General features: G+C 32.0%; 1 long non-coding RNA gene across 1 annotated transcript; it reads left to right on the top strand.

Moving 5' to 3' along the window:
* Nucleotides 1-10,833: 10,833 nt before the first annotated feature.
* LOC143048483 (uncharacterized) lies at nucleotides 10,834-21,556 on the top strand. The gene is made up of 2 exons (XR_012969862.1): nucleotides 10,834-11,072; nucleotides 18,946-21,556. It is a non-coding gene; the product is annotated as an uncharacterized LOC143048483 (long non-coding RNA).
* The last annotated feature ends 2,394 nt before the right edge of the window (nucleotides 21,557-23,950 follow it).

Here is a 23,950-nt window from a genome sequence, read left to right as displayed (position 1 = left end):
ATTCCTTGTAGATTCTTCGTTCTGTTGGAGAGAAATCTTCTGCTTTCTGTAAAAATGTTCTTCTGTATTGTATCGCAGATTATCATCATTTGGGCATTGGATACAAATAAAAAATCTGAATATTTGATTAATTGGATTTTTAGGCAAATCATCACCTAGCCATAATGTTATTGAATCTAATTTTGGAAAATGTTCAAAAAAATCTTCCGATATGAACGGCACCTTATGTAAGTGCAAAGACGTTATTGGCATCACGTTAATGTGAAGAAATTGCACTTTTGACGATTTAGGGAAAATCATCAAACGATTAAACTTACTTAATGTAGACCATTGAACTGGAAATTGGAAATTTCGATATATGTCGAACGAGAGAGTCCTGAGTGACAGGAGTGGTGATAATTCTTTTATTTGGTCAGCCATGGTAGTCTTTCAGTTTATTGTTATCTATTCCAAACAATTCAGGTTGTCAAACACTCCACTGGGTAACATCGTCAATGAATTTACGCCAAGATGTAGTTGTTGCATTGTAGACGATATAATCCATGAAAAGCCATTTTGTCGATTGATTGTATCAGATTATACTCTAAGTGAGGCTCTATAATGTTTTGAAAATCCTGAAAGTTAAAGGCTTTGACTACTGTTATCTTGTTTCTACTAAAATCCAGACTTGTTGCATGTGTTGGTAAGTGTCTCGGTATACTTGTCAAGGCTAAACGGCTATAATCAACAATAGTGTTGTGAACGTTGCATTTCCTCTCATCTATATAACCATCAACTAGAAGGAAGAAACATATTAATCTTAGTTTCATATGTTTGTTGTTTTTTTAAATACTAGTTATGCACAGAGTCAAATCATAGTTCTACAATACATTGTAATGTAACAAAAAGATGAAAGGGTATACTCTTTGGGAAAGGGTTAAGTCTATCATGTCGTTAATACAAATCAAAATAAAACATTAATGGATCCGTGAACGCAAGAAATTCTATACTTTATTCAAACATTTTTGCAAATCTGTTTTCTTTTCTTCATCACAAATATGTTATATTAGTGATGAGACCCCAAAACACCCATTACTCAACTTTATGTTTTACGTTTAATTTGGAAAGATCAACCACATACAATAGCGAACTCCAAGGAAAACTCAAAACTGACAGTCCCTAATCAGATTGCTTCAAAATAAATTGAATTCTCGCTACATTGAAGACCCATTGGTGGCCTTCGGCTGTTGTCTGCTCTATGGTCGGGTTGTTGTCGCTTTGACACATTCCCCATTTCCTTTCTCAATTTTTAACACATCAAACGAGTATATAATAACTATTATATTTGTATTCTTGACTTGTTACAGGCACTTAATTAAAAACAAAATGGTGCATTATACATGGTATTATAGCTAGCTAACCTCTCACTTGAATGTTTTCTCGGAAAGCCAACAAATATTTCAACGGAAATGTATTACTTACTGACGAACAATCACAGTTCTTTTCTATGCAGCTTTCTAGGTTCAATACATTAAAATATATTTATATGTTTGTGGTGTTCGTGATATGTGAATAATGTCAACGTAATATGAAAAAAGTTAATTGCTAGGTGTGTTAAACGATTCGTGAAACTTCTATTCTATTGGCTAGGGATGCAACATACATGACAAAGTATTTGTTAAACGACATACCCCTTGGAAATTATGAAACAGTGAGTATACCAACATGTTCCAAAGACCTGTTTAAGCAAATACAAACTGGTCACTTCCCTCGTGAAAAAAAGTATGCCACACAACTGACCTGTCTATCGTAAATTCAAGTAGTTCTTATTTTTAACTAAAAGACAAAGAGATATTACACCAACTATTGTAAAAAAGATAAACAACTATTTTGTTATAGAAAGGGATAAATTATCTGTGTAGAAATATACTCTGGCCCAAACAAAGAGTTATCTGATATTTTTGAATGTCATATATAAATGTTGATATATGATGTTTTAACAGACAAAACCTTCTGTAGAAATTCACTATGCTTTTCGATCAACCCGTTTGTTCCACTATTCACAAAATACAGACTTTATAAATCAGCTTATACTGACGAAAAAAAGATACTAGCATTGTCTACTTACTTCAAGTTCCGCTATACATAATGTATTCTTTTTATAACAGAAATTTTATTCCCGAAAGTTAACATCAAATAAAAAAGGGACGAAAGATACCAGAGGGACTGTCAAACTCATAAATCGACAATGAACTGACAACGCCATGGCTAAAAATGAAAAGGACAAACAGACAAACAATAGTACACAAAACACAACATAGAAAACTTAAGAATAAACAACACGAATCCCACCAAAAACTTAGGGTGATCTCAGGTGCTCCGGAAGGGTAAGCAGATCCTGCTCCACATGTGGCACCCGTCGTGTTGCTTATGAGATAACAAATCCGGTAAATAGTCTAATTCGGTAGGTCACATTTTTTATATCAATCAACGTTTTTAGGGGTTAATATCAGAATTTAGTTGACCGTTTTGCTAAAAGTGTAAAAGTTTAAATAAAGGATCCCACATATACTCGTAGTTATGCTTATATAAATATGTTTTAACACCTATACAAATAGTGGACTATGTAGGTTGTATGTTAACTTTAAAAGTTAACATTCGGGGGTATTAACGGATTGTTAATTGTGAACCATATATTTTTATCCAGCAATAGTTGGTCATGTAAAATACATCTCTCTACATTCTGGACCTGGATCTCCATCGTAAAGTGTTGCTGCCTAAAATGCAGGTATTGAACCAAGGTAAATCAAGAATGATTTTTCTAGCGTATTTAGGGGACAATATCAGAATTTAGTTGACCTTTTTGATAAAAGTGTAAAAATTGAAATGCTGTTTATAAATCTAAGTAATTTGGATATCTTGGATAGTTTTTATAATTGCAATCGTCCCGCATACCCTGATTTGAGACATGTACACAATACATAACTCATCGTAGATACAAGGATTGACATGTCATATCATATCTATAGAATTATTGTATTGAATATACTTCAATGTATATGAATTTATTTGAGAGGAGAACTATCCACTCATAGTGTTTGATGATTACATGAACATAAAAGTAAATTAAAAAAGTTATACATGATAAAGTACAGACTTTAATAAAGTCGTTATGTCAATAAAACGAGAACTTATTTTTATTCAATTTTAGTTTATAACTTTGTATGAATAGAGGCACGACATTATCAGAAGATTTAATTAACAATTACGTTTAAATTTTGTTTGTATTGGTATGTTTAATGTTTAAGTCAAACGATAATTTCTAAATAAAACAGACAAAAATAACCTTTTTGTAAGTCTATCAAGATCTAAATATAAATAACTGTTATTATGATGATGTGAATGTTATTTTTTATTGTGTGCTAGATGACTGCAATGAACAGATACTTATGTCAGTGTTTTGCTTGATATATAATACACATAATATAAATACCCACTTCCTGGTGTCTTATGTCTACCCAATGAAAAACTATGATCTAAGGCTTTACACCCTCAAACATTAAATGTTTATCAAAAAAGGAAACTATTAACTATAATTAAGTTGAAAGCGTACCACAGATGCACAAAAAAAATATTGAAAGTTAAAAATCCCTCCGTTACACTAGTATTTTACTGCTAAATTTGATAAGATCATTCTCGTTTTAAATTTGTCAAAAGTCTGATCAAGATCCAGCGATTTGAGGCAAGGATCTGAACATTAATTGTAAAAACATTTATTTTATATATATTACAGTTCTGATTCAGTCGTTTCTCTCCAAATTCGTCCCAATTGTCACATTCACAATCTTCCAGATTTCCCAAGATTTCTCCGGATCCTGCTAATTTCACTAGACGCCGTTAATGTAGCGTTTACTTTTCTGCATTGGCTAGAGGTATAGGGGGAGGGTTGAGATCTCACAAACATGTTTAACCCCGCCGCATTTTTGCGCCTGTCCCATGTCAGGAGCCTCTGGCCTTTGTTAGTCTTGTATTATTTTAACTTTAAGTTTCTTGTGTACAATTTGGAGTTTAGTATGGCGTTCATTATCACTGAACTAGTATATATTTGTTTAGGGGCCAGCTGAAGGACGTCTCCGGGTGCGGGTATTTCTCGTTGCATTGAAGACCTGTTGGTGATCTTCTGCTGTTGTCTTTTTTATGGTCGGGTTGTTGTCTCTTTGGCATATTCCCCATTTCCATTCTCAATTTTTATTCACAAATAAATGGACGAAAAATTCATTCTGCTAGCCTATTATTATATCAACAAAAGGGCACTGCGATCCGGTAGAAATAGAAGATATAGATAATGGAGCAGGTCAGTATGACACATCGATGAGAGAGCTGAGAAAAGAATTCTCATAAGCTTTCATTAACTACAATTTGCTGCCCATATCACTGTACGATGAGTCCTGTCTCTATAATCAAGCTCCGCATCACCAAATGAGAACTTGTTGGAGATCTTGATCCAGAACTGAAGTTTGCCTGAAACATGAGAGATCTGGCATTTGATTAATTTAAGTTGTAATAACGTATTTCCCAATCCACTATCAATAAGTATGTTTACACTAACATTATTGACGTTGTCAAAGTACTAACCGTGCAAGAATGAAATATTATCTTAACTCTGCAGCTGGATCTGTACATGTACTTTGGTAGATAAGAATGATCAAACTTTGTCGTCCATATGATAAAATCTCTCACATCTTGTATAAAGTAAAATAAAATAAAAATACTTAACTCCGAGGAAAATTCAGAAATGAAAGTATAAATATGTGTTAGGTTTTGTGTACTTTATGGTCGTTTCCCGTTTAATATTATAAGTATACAAGATTAAACTTATACTAGTAGTTGAAATAGGAAAACAAGTTAATTTGTTTTATACTAATGACACAAATTACCAATCAGAACAATCGGCTGTGCTTGACTGACCTCTACGGACAATTTCTGATGAATTTGTTGGTCACAAGTGTTAACAAGTGCATTTATATAATGATAATTAATTAAACCTTTGTCGTGACAATCTATTCATTAACCATGGAATCTTTTTCTAGAAGCAATGTTTCCTAAATCCGCAGCTGGAATGGACTCACTAAATTATATTCAATTGTTTCCTTTGTGTGCCTAATTCCAATGTCGTGTGTACATGTATGTGTAGCATAGTTTAAAAAAAAACAACAACCAAAATTCTTCAACAAAAACTTTATACTCACGGTATCATAAAACTGAACTTACTATATTTACTAGGACACTTCGTGCCGCCATAATAACTCTAGGTACAAAATATATTAAAGTTGAACATCATTTAGGACCAAAAATTCCAAAAGCATTTATCATATTTCCTTTTTCTTTTTCAATGTAACGTTCCACATTAGACTTAACAAAAGGGCACTGCGATCCGGTAGAAATAGAAGATATAGATAATGGAGCAGGTCAGTATGACACATCGATGAGAGAGCTGAGAAAAGAATTCTCATAAGCTTTCATTAACTACAATTTGCTGCCCATATCACTGTACGATGAGTCCTGTCTCTATAATCAAGCTCCGCATCACCAAATGAGAACTTGTTGGAGATCTTGATCCAGAACTGAAGTTTGCCTGAAACATGAGAGATCTGGCATTTGATTAATTTAAGTTGTAATAACGTATTTCCCAATCCACTATCAATAAGTATGTTTACACTAACATTATTGACGTTGTCAAAGTACTAACCGTGCAAGAATGAAATATTATCTTAACTCTGCAGCTGGATCTGTACATGTACTTTGGTAGATAAGAATGATCAAACTTTGTCGTCCATATGATAAAATCTCTCACATCTTGTATAAAGTAAAATAAAATAAAAATACTTAACTCCGAGGAAAATTCAGAAATGAAAGTATAAATATGTGTTAGGTTTTGTGTACTTTATGGTCGTTTCCCGTTTAATATTATAAGTATACAAGATTAAACTTATACTAGTAGTTGAAATAGGAAAACAAGTTAATTTGTTTTATACTAATGACACAAATTACCAATCAGAACAATCGGCTGTGCTTGACTGACCTCTACGGACAATTTCTGATGAATTTGTTGGTCACAAGTGTTAACAAGTGCATTTATATAATGATAATTAATTAAACCTTTGTCGTGACAATCTATTCATTAACCATGGAATCTTTTTCTAGAAGCAATGTTTCCTAAATCCGCAGCTGGAATGGACTCACTAAATTATATTCAATTGTTTCCTTTGTGTGCCTAATTCCAATGTCGTGTGTACATGTATGTGTAGCATAGTTTAAAAAAAAACAACAACCAAAATTCTTCAACAAAAACTTTATACTCACGGTATCATAAAACTGAACTTACTATATTTACTAGGACACTTCGTGCCGCCATAATAACTCTAGGTACAAAATATATTAAAGTTGAACATCATTTAGGACCAAAAATTCCAAAAGCATTTATCATATTTCCTTTTTCTTTTTCAATGTAACGTTCCACATTAGACTTAAAACTGGTAATGTTTAAACTATATGCGCAACACGAAGGGTGTTATATATGAAGAAAGATCTGCTTCATTTTCCGGTGCACTTTAGACTATCATAATTCTAGCGTTTATGCGCAAAAGTACAGACATAATAACAAAATATCTTGTCTAGATTTTTATTTAAACGATGTCAAAATTATTTAAGAAATGATTGATTCAAGTTATATGTATTGTAGTGTTAACATGGGTAGGCATTATATTCGTGATTCTAAAATAGCACGTATATAATGCCTATCCATGTTAAAACTACAATAAAGTATTGCCTGCATCAATTATTTCGATTCTGATTCAGACAATTAAGGTAATAGCTATATCCGATGGATATAAGTGTACAGCGTTTTTGTAAGCTCTTACATAAACCTCCTTTTTTGCTTGTAAAAATGCAAACGACTGGCAATGTGATTTTTCTGAGGGAGGAGTTTGAAAAGCAATCATGAACGGCTGTCATATCGAGGTCAAAAATGTCAATTTCCATTTGCATCACATTACAGTCCTAATAAATGAATTAGTAACAACATGAGCATCAGTTAAGAGATTTGAAGTGTTTTAAGTTAATGAAATATGTTAAATGCATGCCAATTTGATAAAATGTATTATTCGGCAGTAGTCAATAAACGCATGTGCAAACAAGTTTTATTGGATTTAAAGCATGGGTTTATTCACAAAGCGAAAGAAGCACGTCATAACATAATTTAAATTAAAGGATGTATATCCCGAATTCCCGGTACGGGTTTTGCGTAAAGTTTAGTTTGGTTTTATCAGTGTTTTATTGTTTGTATAGTAATTTGTATTTTCAATTATAAAACAAAACTCAAAATGGAACATTATTTGTCCACTTACGCATACAGTGCATTGAATTGGCATGGTCACTGTTAACGTTTTTCTTTTACTAATCAGCTGTATAAGATACTAATATGGAATCGATTGGGAAAGATGAATGTTTAAATTGGATTGTTATCTAGAATAGAATTCATTCTATATTACCTTTATCTCTTTCACAACATAAACTGGTAACCAGTTATGAAAAGCTTGATCCTGTCTACTACACACTTTAACTGCCTTTTTTACAATGTATCATCGAGAAGAGAGATGGTAAAATCAAAACCTAATGCGTTCTTGGAGAGTATATTTCATCTTTGTTGAAGATGACAATTATAATGGGTTTCCTGCTCCTAGCGTGTGCATAACCTGAATGCTGCTGTTTGAATAGTACTTGCGCTTACATTAATCCAGTTACGTGAATCAAACCATTTTTCAGTCCATAACTTAAGAAAAGTTGTCCATGGTTTACTGATCTACAAGCATTATTAATATTTTCAATGCTTATTCGTGTCGGCTTTGGATTCTTATACGCATGATAAGTCATTTATATGTCGAACAGTGTATGCTATTTTTGTAGAACAGAGACGAACGATACAAGAAGAAAACAATTCAACTCATGGGTGAAAAATAGACAGCACCATATCAAAAACAAAGGCAACAAAACTGACAGTACACAAATGCATAATGTAGGAAATAGAAAATGGGCAATATTAATTTACGTTTTTTGATTGAGTTAAGCCTGCCAATTTACCGTGTATTTTTCTATGTTGTGATGTAATGCTATTGTATTAGAAAAAGGGAGAAGGTTTGGATCCATTAAAACGTTTAATCCCGCTGCAAATGTTTGGACCTGTTCTAAGTCACGAATCTGATGTACAGTAGTTGTCGTTTGTTTATGTTATTTATACGTGTTTCTCGTTTCTCGTTTTTATATATATTAGACCGTTGGTTTTCCCGTTTGAATGGTTTTAAACTAGTAATTTTGGGGCTCTTTATAGCTTGTTGTTCGGTGTGAGCCAAGGCTCCGTGTTGAAGGCCGTACATTGACCTATAATGGTTAACTTTTTTTTAAATTGTTATTTGGATGGAGAGTTGTCTCATTGGCACTCACACCACATCTTCCTATATCTAACCACGTACCCAGCAACAATCGGTTATGATTGCAGATAACCTAAAGCAAGCATCGGGTTTGAAATGTACAGATATGAAATCGCAACCACTTCCATTTTTTTTCAGGTTCCCGCATAATTTCCCGCAATTTATCATGAGTTCGTTTGTTTGAGTTATGGAAGTCGTGAAATCCTTTATCATTCCACGTTGTATTTATTTTGGCAACATCTACACTGTAATTGAAATCATCAGGATCAACATTTTGTCGTTGTGAAATATTTTCCGTGACTTAGTTCTGATTTCAAAGGCATTTCGAGAAATTTACAAACATCTATGGAATAGACTTGAGCCGATGTGAAAGAAATATTTACTTGTATCGCTTTAACGCAAAGCTGAGACATTTAATACTGAAGAACAAAATCACCTCAACCTACATTGTGGCTTTTAATCAAAGCATGCTCCATTCTAAAATCACTATTCGCTGATCTAGTGAAATTTTCTTATTTTCATTTCTTTCAACTCCTTGGTATTTAAAATTTTCTTGTTTTCAACTTTTAGATTATCTTGTATGATGTGTCAATGCTTGAATACAAACAGTTGCACCCCAATTAGAAGGTGTTCCATTAGTAAAAAAGACTGCAATGATTCGTCTGTCCGAATTAATATATATGAAAACTATTTGGTTCACAAGGTTCATGGTATATTCATCAGAATTCGATTCTGAAACTAAAAAAATAACTTGACTATGCAATTTTTTTTTGCTTTTGATATTATAAAATTAATGAAGATTGTTAAAATAAAGTTCAATGGAATAGCACTGATATGCTATTCTCGTCGTTTCTCCAAATATGATTGTTCTGTAACGCTGACATCTTACATGTACTGAAAACAATTTACCTTAACGAATACAAAGTCAACGTTAAAGTCTTAAACTAAGCTTATACTCTCAAAGAACACAGACACCAATATAGATAAATATACAGAAAATGGCGAAATTGTTTGAATGGGTTGATAACGGTACCAACGATTCTGAACAAATAAACTCTCATTTTGACAAGTTAGTTAGTGATGCTTTAAAATATTTGAATAGACAAATACTAATACAGACATGAATCGCAAAACCTATTTTCGAAAAAAGATATTTTTCAGTAAATCAATAGTTTTAAAATAAATTAATCAAAGATACTAGGCACAAAATGTCGAATTTAAGACGCCTGTTTCGTATTCATTTGAATCATAAACTACCATGCATGATCAGAATGTAAAGTCAAATATTAAGTTGAAGATTTTCAAAACCAAAAATTCCAAAATATGCCAATGGTTTAGGCATTCTTTACTTTGGAGTACAAAGACTAACCCCGTGTATCCCCTGGACCAAATTTCCTCCAGTTTTAAATCCGATCCAGTGGTTTTGAAAAACTCATTAAAGCCAATAATTCATACAATGTGTGGTCTTTTTGTGTCAACAGAATGAGTTTAGTCATTTAAATATGCATAGCACTGTGGATATTCTACTGTTGGTACCGGTAGTATAATGTTTTTGCAATGTGCCTTTTAATGTATGTTTGAAAATACTTACAATCGTGAGTATAGAAACGCATAGAAACATATAGTCTTGCACTATATAAATGTAATGTTATTTTTCTTTTGAGAAATAGAAATCATAGGTATAACCAATTTTATACTTTGCACGATTATGTAGGAAAAAATTTAAATCAATTAAATTCAACCTCACATGGTAAGTGAAGTTTTTCAATCTTTAAAGTCATAAGAAACGAGTGACAAGTGAAAAATAATGTTCTTCCAATTCTTGAACCAATGCATACAGACATCATTAACTTCGTCTTCTGTGCACGAATTTATCATTTTTTCGTGTAAATTTCGTATAATCGTCAATTTTTTTTTCAATCGGTCAGTGTTGTTGTGAAAATATGGCAGGTAATTAAAGTTCGTGTTTTGAAGCCGAAGTTTAACGATTGTCACCTGTTTGTCAATAATCGACAAAAAATCAACAAAAAAAAGCATGGAAATTGAGCACATGTTTAACATGTAAATTCAGATATTAGTTTATTTTAAGGACATCCATGCGTATTGTGATCACCGGATTTTTACGAGATGGGTCACACTGAGGTCACTTTGCATACGGAAAATATGTCGGGGCAATTAAAATAAACTAAATTTCCTCTAAATATGAATAAATTAAAGAATTTTCTTCAGAAAAAAGTATATGTACATAAGTTTTATAATGAAAACTATCCATTGAGTTATAAAAAAAACATACGCATTATTTATTTATTTTTTTATTTGAGGTTTCTTATGACTTTAAATACCATGAATGAACAGTGTCTCAGATAACTTAACATTTTAACTTTTAATATTATGTTCATATGAATACAGGCAGAACGCAGTTACATTGAATAACAGTAAGTTTTATAACGCACCAGGAAGTAGAGTCTCATATTACATGTTTTGAGGTGTATAACATATCAATGATTATATATCTAGTAGTTGTGACGAAAGCATTTTGAAGTGTTGACAGAAACACGAACATTATGAAATGTCTAATTCTTTATATATTGATGGCCGTACACGAGGGTAAGTCAGATCTCTCTTTTTTAATTTTAATTTGTGAATACAATGTATCGATTATTACGCGTTTATTTCGTCATCTCTACTTTATATAAAATACTTCATATATGGTATTTTGTGTTTGCTGCAGGACAGCAAATTGTTTTGTAACACTGAACGTGAATCAAGCTTGTTCAAAAGACAATTTTAAAAATTAGTCGTAAATGTACGACTTAGCTAGTGTAGATCAAGCATAACAAAAACATGAACATCATATAAACTTATATAGAGGTATATACTTTGGCATATTTACATCCTTTCTAAAAGATTAGTTTCTGTTTGTTTTGAATATGATTTAACATAAAATTAAAACACTAGAAGACTTGTTCCTAGAAAATTTAAATGAGTGATAAATCAAAAACCTCAGCTTGATACAAAGCATGTTATGTTTTTTGCTGCAAATGCATAAATTGTCAAGATATAAAACACTAATCGTGACTTGTCCACAGTTTAATCATAATGAAATATACGTATCAAAATATACAAGTTTTATAGTGTGAAAATGCTCCAATGTACAGGTTATATTTGAGATAAATATACATTAAACGATTGAAAAAAAAAGCTAAGTTAATGTTATCAAAAGGTAAGTATATAATTGCGAAGTTCAAATCATGAATTAAGTCACAGGTTCCAGTCATTCATATGTTGCCACATTCAGGAAACTACCAAAATGTATCAGAGACATTAAAGTATGTATATGGTAGCAACCTGGATCTCTAAGTATCAAGATAAAAGAGATACAACTTTGAAATGAGAAGGTTTTGTCTTATCTATAATACTAAAATAACGAGGTCCAATTTGTCAGCCGTCATCAGGTAAAAACGACAAATCAGAGACTTCAATTTTATATATAGCCAATATAGGACAATGGTGTTGATTAAAAATTACACCACTCCAGACCCATTTGTTTTCCACATAATTAATATTGCCAATAATTAACAAGTTCCGGGTCGATCCTATACCGATACCAATAGTATATTCACCTGTTACCTTATCTGTACGTTCCGCATCTGACAGGCGCACCACCAAACGGTGTAATTCGGATTTTGCTATATACACGGATCATAATCACAGGGTTAACACTACTTAATTCAATCATTGTCAAATTGTTCCCTATTGTAGTATTTTAATTAGTAAGACTTTTTTAAGATGACAATACGAATACTAAAATTCTGGACTTAAAATAAGGCGTATAGGTACAGTTTTAAATTTGTTAGCGGGAATGACGTAAATCAGCGAATCAAAGAATTCTTTATTTATAACCTAAAATAGGACAATGCTGTTGATTAAAAAATACTCCATTCCAGGACCTTTTGTTTTCCAAATAATTAATATTACCAATAATTGATAAGTTCCAGATCGACGGGTTCAAACAGAAAGATTTTGAAAGCAGAGAAAACTGTGCGTCTCATAATCGGCATGACTTTTTCAGATGACAAACCCAATACTAAGATAAGGCTTACGCATAGTTATATACTTTTATTCAGTCACGGACGCGCGATATCACGGGTGTGTTCTAGTTTATATAGAAAAATACAAGCCGGCAGGAGGTGTGGCGCACAAAGAATATTCGTCCGAAAACTGCTTATCTGTTCCAATATCAATCCACTTGTTCCCGATCAAAAGTTCAACCAATTTGAATAAAATTAACTTTGTATTTGTTATTGGAATTAGTTTTGTAATTCACAAAGAAGCTTTTTTCTTTACAAAAATAGATATAAGTTGCTACAATTGCCATGTTTTGAAGAAAGAAAAAAAAACAGCAATATTGTCGTTATTAAAATACATGGGTTATAGAAATGTTTAGCTTGGATAAATTAAAAAAAAATATGATACAACTGTTAAACGTAAAAGATTATCTCCCTACCTGATTAACACTGCCGATTTAATATGTTGGTCATCTTGAGATTTAAATACACAAAGACAGAAAACTCAAGGATATATTTGTAACATATGAAATAATGTGGCGGTATAAGCTAGATTTTCACTCTCGCTTTGGATTCCTAGTTCTTTCGTTATACGTTGGAAATAAATATGTGTTCTCTTTAAAGTATATCAGGCTTTGTATTATAGGACAATAACATGTTTTGTGACACTTATGTTTATTATAGAATGATTTCCCTGTTCTTGCTTGGTACGATTTAACTATAAAAAGATAAAGGGGGTACAGTTGAATATACATCCAATCCGAATGGGATGTTCTGGACTTTGAAACATTTTAGAATCGTGTATTACCTGGGTTAAAACAATGTAACAGTATGTACACAATTGGTGAGTATCAGAAAATGGTAAAAAGTCATTTGACATAATGATGTCTTATTTCGGCTGTTTTATTTGTTTTGGCTGTTGAAATTATGACCAAGAGATCAAGGAACAATAAAAAGGAATATATATAAAACTAGATGAAAAAAGTCATAGTATTTTAAAAGATTTCGATCATAATTAGCGTACGACACAACGCTTTTTTGGATACAAACGATGTGCTAAATTAATGCAAAGAACGAGATAGAATGTTTTGGATACAAACGATGTGCTAAATTAATGCAAAGAACGAGAAAAAAATGTTTTGGAAACAAACGATGTGCTAAATAAATGCAAAGAACGAGATAGAATGTTTTGGTTCTAATCGTGTCTTCTATTAGATAATAGGATGATGGATTGGGAAATTGAAATCATGTAAAGTTAACATTGTCGGGATTAAGTGGACAGCTAAACCTATTAAAGCTTAACGGGTGTTTTTCGAACATGACAAACTGGAATGGTAAAATGATAAAAAAAAACATGAATAAATTATTTGTGATATATAAAAATATAGAAATCTTTCAATTTTAGAAAAAATCCTAATATTACGGACTTTAATATTATCTTAGTTCACTGTTTTGGGTAGCATCTGTCTATCTTCACAAAATGATCTAAAAAAATATAAAACAGTAGATATAAATATATGTGTAGTGGGAAACCGGACAATGTTCAAAAGAAACATGATGGTAGCTCCATATAAAAAGGAGGTTAAAAATTGTTGTTTCGTGGCTTTAAAAGCATCATTGGTAAACGTATTAATTTTGGTAAATGGTAAACTTGCAATTTATTAGCTTTTATCACTTAATAATACTGAAATGTTTCAAAAAGAAATTTATCAATATGTATTATAAGTTTTAGTAATATAAAACCTCTAAAATATGTTAGAGATATTCCTGATTTAAACAAAAAAAAAATCTTGGAATTTGACGGGTGGGTGGGGGGGGGGGGATGGCGATTATTACAACTAACTGTTCCAACGAAAGAAACTGTTATTGCAGTGGAAGTTGCTAAGATCAATAAGTGCATTTTTGTAACGAAGAAGAAGATTATGCTCACTATTTTCTGAATTGCACACATTTAAAAGAAGTAAAATGGATTTTTTTTATTAAATTGCAACATCTTATATATTTTGATATAAAATCACAGATAGTAAGTATAACTTTTTAAATTATCTAATAACAGAAATTAGATTTTCTTTTTATAAGTCATATTATGTGTCAAAGCAGAGAACAAAAATTGCCGATGTCTTTAGTATTTTGAAAATGAATTAGATAAAAGAGTAAACACATACTTATACAGATGTCCAATGTTATTGTCAATTGAAAAGAATTATCAGTTGCATTTTATAAATACAGCTGTTTCTCAAACCACAACTCTTTTGGAGAGATTTAGAATATTCATTGAAAATTAATTTTGTTTACATACTGGATTCCAGCTATGATCTCTGTGTTCCATCTGATAGAGATATAACTTGGGAATGTTACCAGTAAATATACATGAGCAATTTGTTTATATTAAAATCCGTGGTAAACTTTTATTTGAGGTAGGGGTAGTTAAGAAAATTAGTGTTAGTTTAAACTGTGAGAAGTTCAGAGCATGTAAACGTTGAAAATATGCCGCACAGCCCTATGTTTCGACCTTTGAAAAAATTGGTAGTGCATATGAACTTTCAATTCTAGGATAAGATTTTATTCAAAACTTCATAGTAAAAGTGGTACAGTTTTAGCCGTAAAAGGAGTTCCTATGGGAAATTGCATTGTCAATATTTACAGAAATGCAACCTCTAGCATAAAATCTGACGAAGCTGAACTTCCGAATTTTATAAATCGTACTTTCCGGAAATTTTCTCAGGTGTCCCACACAAAGCAAAGTTACCAATTGGACAACAAAAATATTATTTCATTGATACACACCCTATAAGTATGCTTACGTGTGTTTTAACCCTATGAGAACTCAGGGTAGTTGAATTTAGAATTACTGTAAAGTCCGGTTTTGATTGCTGAAAGGGGTTACCCCCTATTAAAATTGTTTTGTGGATTATTTTGCACAAACAGCAGTATAACTTTGTTTACCAGTTAATTTTTTGTAGGTTTTATAACGAGTAAGAATTGGACATCGTTTGATATCAACTCGAAATAATAAGTTTGAATCTATTGATATCTAATACCATTCGGATTAAAAAATATAAATTGTTATAAAGTTATATCGAAATCTCATGAGATGTTCAAATATTTCTCTAATGGTAAATCGTCGAACTCATCGTTTTCAAAATCAACATAACTGTGCAATTCAGAAAGTAGATACAATTTGAAAACAAGTGATAAGTATGAGAGTTTTGTAAAATATTGAAGACAACGCAAATACGCGCTGCTTTAAGCATGTGATTAACCTTTAACAATCATCAATGACCTAATGAATAGGTAATGCAAACATTGTAATATATTCTGGTCCGTGTATTGTAATATATCTGCCTGTAAGAAATAACCAACAAGTCACAATTATAAGAAAATATAATAAATGTATCACAAAGAGTGAAGAAAGTTGTTAATTGTTCGTTCAAAAATCTAAGAAATATCTAACAAGCCTCTGATTGTTGACTTGAGTCAATATATATTCGTACATATACAAGTGGTTTTTATCTTGAACATACTAATATATCTGACAATTTAGTATTGGTTTTTCTCATTGGTGAAGACCGTACGGTGCTCTATATTTGTTGATTATGTGTTATTTGTTCTCTTGGTGAAAGTTGTCTCATTGGCAATTATACCACATTTTCTGTTTTTATATCATATTATTTGGGAATATGTTTTATTGGAAAAAACTTGTTTTTCATGGTGGTTAGACAAGAGCTAGCAGTAATTGTTTTACGTACGTCTGAGTCAGTGACAACTCTACAACAGATGTATCCATCGGATCACCAGTCTAAACATCAACCCAACAATGTTAGATCTGTAAATTTGCTTTCGCCATTTTTTTGTTCTTCCCTGGCCGTGATTCGAACCCATGCTACTGAGATATCGTGACACCAAATCGCTGCACTGTAGCCGTCCCGCTAGACTACACGACCACCTGGGCTTCACAATAATTAAGCTTTCGGTGGCCGTGTGTTGCCTTTCCTCGTCAGTTTTAATCTAGCATCGTACTGCAGTACATGATATATACAAATGTAAGGCATAGAGATGTTATTGTTACAGATCAGCTCAATTATCTATTGTAAAGGATCCCACAAATTAATGCAAGATACAATATATATATATATATAAACGAGTCTAAATTTAAAACTACGTTCAAACCTATGATTGCGTTGGATAAAAGCGCAATTTTATACGTGTGCATGAAAGGCAAATTTCGTTGTAGAAGGGTCTAAAAGCAACACAAACAACATTTTCCAAAAGACCAAAAAAGTGAAAAAAAAGTATTTTTAAACAAAACGCATTTGACCTACAGGTTGAACAACTGATGTTCTTTAACCCTCCTGACTGCCATTGGCGATTGCCAAATAAAATTGCTCACAAGATGTGACAAAATGGATCTTAAAATGAATTTAATACTAAACAGAAGAAAATTTTTTTTTTAACTTGTGGCGACGATGTATGCCACAAACATACGGTGTCAATATTTTTTTAGTATACCAGATCCGGATTTCGACAATAAATGTCTGTTCAGTGATGTTAGGGATCGAAACGGTATTTGGAAGGCCATATAAAAAGTACTTTAATTTTTAGAAAAAGTACCCTCATTTTTAGATAGACTCTTGAATTTTAAGAGTCAATATAGGATGAACGGGTCATATAAACCGGAGGGAAGCCCAAACAAAAAAAACAAAAAAACAAACGAGTCTAAATTGAAAACTACGTTCAAACCTATGATTGCGTTGGATAAAAACCGCAATTTTTATACGTGTGCATGTAAAGCAAATTTCGTTGTAGAAGAGTCTAAAAACAGCACAAATAACATTTTCCAAAAGACCAAAAAAGTGAAAAAGTATATTTAAACAAAACACATTTGACTAACAGGTTGAACAACTGATGTTCTTTAACCCTGCTGACTACCATTGCCAAATAAAATAGATCACAAGATGTAGCATAATGGATCTTAATATAAATTTAATACTAAACAGAAAAATTTTGTTTTTAACTTGTGGCGACGATGACATACGGTGTCAATATTTTTTTAATACACCATATCCTGATTTCGACAATAAATGTCTCTTCAGTGATGTTAGGGATCGAAACGGTATTTGGAAGGCCATATAAAAAGTACCCTCATTTTTAGAAAAAGTACCCTCATTTTGAGATAGACTCTTGAATTTTAAGAGTCAATATAGGATGAACGGATCATATAAACCGGAGGGAAAATATGATACAAGCCCAAACGAAAAAATATAAACGAGTCTAAATTGAAAACTACATTCAAATCTATGAATGCATTGGATAAAAACCGCAATTTTTATACGTGTGCATGTAAAGCAAATTTCGTTGTAGAAGGGACTAAAAACAGCACAAACAACATTTTCCAAAAGACCAAAAAAGTGAAAAAGTATATTTAAACAAAACGCATTTGACTAACAGGTCGAACAACTGATTTTCTTTTACCCTGCTGACTACCATTGGCGATTGCCAAATAAAATTGATCACAAGATGTATAAAATGTATCTTAATATAAATATATATATATATAGCATGAGTTTGTACGCCCCACCTACGATAGTAGAGGGGCATTATGTTTTCTGGTCTGTGCGTCCGTTCGTCCGTCCGTTCGTTCGTCAGTCCGTCTGTTCCGCTTCAGGTTAAAGTTTTTAAAACACTTCGGTGTTAACATGAATATCAATTATATGGTCATTTTTATAAAGGGTCCTCAATGCTCATCAACTTTTTACTTGTTTGGCTTTATAACTTTTTTTTATTAGAGCGACACTGATGAGTCTTATGTAAACGAAACGCGCGTCTGGTGTATTAAATTATAATCCTGGTACATTTGATAACTATTTGGTCAAGGTAGTTTTTGATGAACCTGAATACCAATCAACTTGAAACTAAGTACACATGTTCCTTCTGATATGATCTTTCTAATTTTATAGCCAAATTAGACTTTTGACCCCAATTTCACGGTCCACTGAACATAGAAAATGAAAGTGCGAGTTTCAGGTTAAAGTTTTTGTTCAAGGTAGTTTTTGATGAAGTTGAAGTCCAATCAACTTGAAACTTAGTACATTATATTCCCTATGGTATGATCTTTCTAATTTTGATGCCAAATAAAAAAATTTCCCAATTTCACGGTCCATTGAACATGAAAAATGATAGTGCGAGTGGAGCATCCGTGTACTTTGGACACATTCTTGTTACAAATGCTTTATGCTCCACCTTGATCCATATGATATATTTCAAATTTTAACCCAATACGAAAAGAGTTTAAAATTTTTTGTTTGGTTTGTTTAAAGGACTTTGATGAACTGTGGTTTGAAAACAGTTTGTGCAGATCTTTTATTCGACAATTATTTACATTTAGAATTATATTCATATGTATATTCTTGCAGCTACAAGTTATACCAAAGACAAGAAATGCAGAGTTCAAGATGATAATGTTGATTGCAGCCATTTAGATTTGACAACAATACCTAGGCATCTTCCAGTAAACGCGACCAGTCTGAACTTATTTTGGAACAGAATCAAAATTGTCAAAGGCTTTACCTTTCAATCTATGCGGTACATCACATACCTTGATTTGGGAAGAAATGTTATAGAGTTAATTGAGATAAATGCTTTCCATGGGTTACATCGTCTACGGAGTCTACATCTTCACGACAATGCTATCAATGTTTTTCCCAACGGCATGTTCGAAAGACTAAATGGTTTACAAGTTTTGTCAATTGATGGCAATAAACTAAAATATTTCCAAGATGATAGAATAACAAAAATATCAAAGATCGTGTCACTGACCACACTTTCGTTTGACGTTTATCCAGATTTCAAATTTCCCATTCAATGGGGGAAGTTAAGTAAGTTGACAGATTTGAGGATTTTCGCCAGGTCATCAAAAGTACAATTCAACAAGGCAATGTTTGTTCATGTTAACGTGTTGCCAATAGTGTCTCTGTCCATAAATGTTGTGCCGTTCATATCGGAAGATTTTTTCGAACATTTTCCTAAATTAGATTCAATAACACTTTCAATAGGTACTGACCTACCTAAAAATCCAATAGACCAAGTATTCAAATCTTTTGGAGTTTTCCGAGGAAGAAACCTGACGAGCATTGAAATAAATACAGGGAGATTTGATAATGGGTTTACTCTAAATTACAAGAGAATGAAGTATTTATGGTCAATTTGTTTAAAACGACTGACATTGAATAATCTATACATTAAAGATATACTTATATATGCTATGCAAGTATTTTCTATCAAAAGCACATGTCTTGAGTACCTGGAAATTTCTGAAAATACCATCTTCGATCGAGGAGGATCTGATCTTTCAGTTATGCAGAACTTAAAAAATTTAAAAGTTTTCAAATTAATAGGAAATTGGCGTAGTTTGAGGAGAAAACGCTCGCAACCATCAACTTTATATAGTTACGTGTTTCCAAAAACTCTTGAAGAAGTGTATATACAAAATAACATGGCTTTTGATATGGGCAATATAGAAGTTATAAACGGTCATAACCTTCGTGTGTTAAGCTTGAAAGACAATGTAGTTTGGACATGCGAAGGTAGTTTTACAGGAATTATAAATGTAGAGTATTTTGATATGTCTAGATGGACATGCGAAAAGCTGTCACATAACTTGCTTTATGGTTTCCCAAATTTAAAGACACTGAAAGCGACTGGGTCACATCTAGGAAAAGGATTTGCAAACACTGCTGGAGCAGGGTATTTCTTGAGTAAGAATATGAGATTGCATGATATTAATCTTTCGTCTAATAGGATAAACAGTATACCAGATGGATTATTTTTGCGTCCGTTTGAGCAGTTATCATCAGTTGACATGTCGTATAACAATCTCACAACATTTCCTAAGTTTCATGCAAGTATCAAAACATTGAAAATAATTGATTTGACCTTTAACAGTATTACACACTTCAATAACAAAGACATTGAACGAATAAGAAAGCTTAGAAAAGTTGATATACTCTTGAAAGGTAATCCCTTTCAATGTTCCTGTAAGACATTGCAGTTTTTAAAATGGTTAAGTGAAACAAACCAAGTACCGGATATCTTAGATCTAACCTGTGTAACTGAAAAGGCCTCCAGAAGGTTAATGTCTGAAGTTATGTTACACTTAAAGACATTTGAGATTTCCTGCAAAACGAAATTCTGGTTGCCGTTTGCTATGTCTATCACCTCCATTATCATACTTGCTATAATAATAACCGTCGTATTTTTTCGATATAAATATGCTGTTGAGTACCTTTTATTGAGATTCAAAATGAAAATGAGAAATTACAAGGAACTGACACAGGAATATACTTATGATGCTTTTATATCATATAGTCACACAGATTCGGAGTGGATTAAACAGTTCCATGACAGAGTAAATAGTATGGGATTCGAATTATGTCTGGACGCCAAGGACTTTATTGCTGGTGAAAGTATAGCAGTAAATGTACTAAATGCAATCGATTCCAGCAGAAAGGTTATATTTATTATAACTCACGAATTCTTAAAGAGTAGTTGGGGGTCATATGAAATGGAAATGACCCGTATGCATGCTTTTCAGGAGGGAAGAGAAGATATGGTGATTGTTGTCGTGAAGGATGATATAAAGATAACAGATATGCCGGAAGTGATGAAGAATATGTGGATTAAGATAACATGTATCCAATGGCCAAACGATGACAACCTGCCATACAATACGGAGGAAATATTTTATGAAAAGATAAAAATGTCTCTCCAAAGGAGGGAGGATACTAATTAACTATATTCTAGAAATTCAGCTGTATAGAGCCTTTGTCATCATTTCAGAAATATAAAATAATTATAAGTAGGGATGTCAACTCGGTGAAGATCTACTACTCGATTTATTTTTTACTCGTTGGATTTACCGAGCGATACTTGAATAATCGCTCGGTAAAACATTTACAAAATAAAAACTTACTGCCATTTAATGTACATGTTTATTGTTTTTCGTTGTCTAATAAAAGTAAATTATTACCTAGGAATAAATTATAGTCCAAGGAACTTTATATCATAGCATATAGCTCATTCACTACATGTTCTTATTACGTAAGCTGGTAATTATCTAATCAAGTAATTAATTAATATCTATAGAAAAAATGTTACTCAAACAACAGTATTTAAGAACTGTAAAACACACACATTTAATGATCAACAAACAAAGGGGTGATGATTAGAAATTTCTCATGCCATTAATCATTTATCTGGGGGTCGATACAGGGTGAAACAAGTTTGTTCATAGTGTAAAATAATATCGGTCAACCTTTTCAGGAAGTAGCAATTTCTCAAATGTGTTAGGTAGCTAACAGTTCTGCTGATGAAAATGTATGCTCTGACTGTACAGAGATCGGAGAGTGATTAAGATTTGCTAGAAGTGTCAGCCGTGGAAAAATGCTCCTGTTCATATATCGTTTAATAAATATTTATTTATTTTGAAAAAAAATATAATTTCCAGGGAGGTGCTATGAATACAAATGTATTTTACTTAAACTGAAGAAAGCAACAACACTCTTACATGCAGCTGATTAGTCGAGTACTATTTTGGTAATCGATACTCGGTACTACCGAGCGATACTCGAGTACTTTGCTATAAGTATTTCCCTTGAATCAAAAATAAGGTTCAGAGGACAAGTACAAAGTTTTAATTGAAACAAATATTAATTTTTGCTGTAAAGTAAAAATTGGAAACCTATTTATATGAATGGTTTCAATTCGGACCCAAAAAAAACAAATTTCTTGGAAGAAAATATGCTAGAAGCAATACGCTTTGCTGGTTCCAATATCGAATTCTTCATAGCATATTAGGAATTGATTCACTACATAATTAAAAAAAGTAGCAACATATGTAATGTTTGCAAAGAAGAACCAGAGACCATAGAACATATATGTTTGAGGTGTTCTATGGTCACCAGTCTCTGGCATGCACTAAACCACTGTTTTTTTTAAATGACAAGTATTGAACTGCCTTTAAATATTAAAATTATTCTATCTGGAAACATAAAATTGCATTTTGATAAAATAATATCAGTCTGTTTAAAAAATACCATATTTACCGAACAAACTAACAAGAAGTGAGGAATACATTTGATTTAAAATCTTCTCTATAGAGTAATAAAGAAAAGATTGCAGCCCGTGTGGGCCTATTTTGTAAAATAGATAAAAAAAAAACATATCGGGTTTTGTTCACCTTTTTTTTATTTAAACTGCACAAATTGATATTCCAAAAAAAGAATTCGATTTCATTGTTATTAGATAATTATTTATTTTCAACCTAATGTTGCACTTTTTTATTCTGTATACTCATGTGGGTTTCTTCTAATTTCCGTTCAGTGGTAGCTTATTTTGTGCTTTTTTATTTATCCTTCTATTAAATTATTTATATGTCAAATATTTTTGTTTTGCATTGATTTTGTATTGAAATTAATATATGTCTAAACTCTGTGCATGATTCTGTATTGGGGCTACTGTAATTTTTAATTTTTTTTTGGTAAAATGACATCATATACACTTTATTTCAGATAATATTACATTTAAAAAAGAAGATATGGTATGACTGCAAATGAGGCAACTCTCCACAAGATATCAACTTACACATACTAGAATATGTAGACTACTTTCTCACAAGCACAATACTCTAACTGTAAAGTATAAGGACATACCCTAAAGGCACGAAGTTACATTCTACTGATTTAACATACCACAAATAACAAACACTGCATTAAATATATTAAAAATATAGATATGGTTTGATTGCGAATGAGACAAAAACTCACCAAGACCAGATTACACTTAAAGTCTGTGTAGATTTTGAAACCACTTTTCATGTATGTAGTCTTATGTAGACGAAACGGGCGTCTGGCATACTAAATTATAATCCTGGTACCTTTGATAGCTATTTTCATATGATGTGATATTTGTGTTTTGTTGTAAACATTTCTTTTGATCCTATTGTAGATTTTATAGATATTGATTATAATTGGCCCATATAGCTTTCAAATGTAATTACATTTTTAAAAATATCAATACTTTTCATGAAAGAATTAACGGTTGAAACTACACCCTGGTATGTTAGAAAGTTGGTATCAATATCATATATTTTTTTTAATTAGTGCAACTACATTAAATGTCCATCGCTATCTATTAAACTCCTTTAGCAGTCCATGTTTTGCCCAGAGGGGTTGATTACCAATATTTAATTTGTAACTTATTCCACATGTTAGATGTGATAAAATTATATTCGCTCAAAACAGCTACTTTAGTTTGGAGTTCTATTCAAGCATTTTAAAGAACCTCTAGCTAAAAAGGATTTTTTTTAACATATGGAAACTACATAGATCAGTTCATTAATTTTCATAAGTACACTTATATTTA

This window comes from Mytilus galloprovincialis, chromosome 10 (genome assembly GCF_965363235.1).
Source record: "Mytilus galloprovincialis chromosome 10, xbMytGall1.hap1.1, whole genome shotgun sequence".
Lineage (NCBI taxonomy): Eukaryota > Metazoa > Mollusca > Bivalvia > Mytilida > Mytilidae > Mytilus > Mytilus galloprovincialis.
The sequence above is the reverse complement of the archived record's forward strand: the minus strand, read 5'-3'. Positions and strand labels throughout refer to the sequence as shown.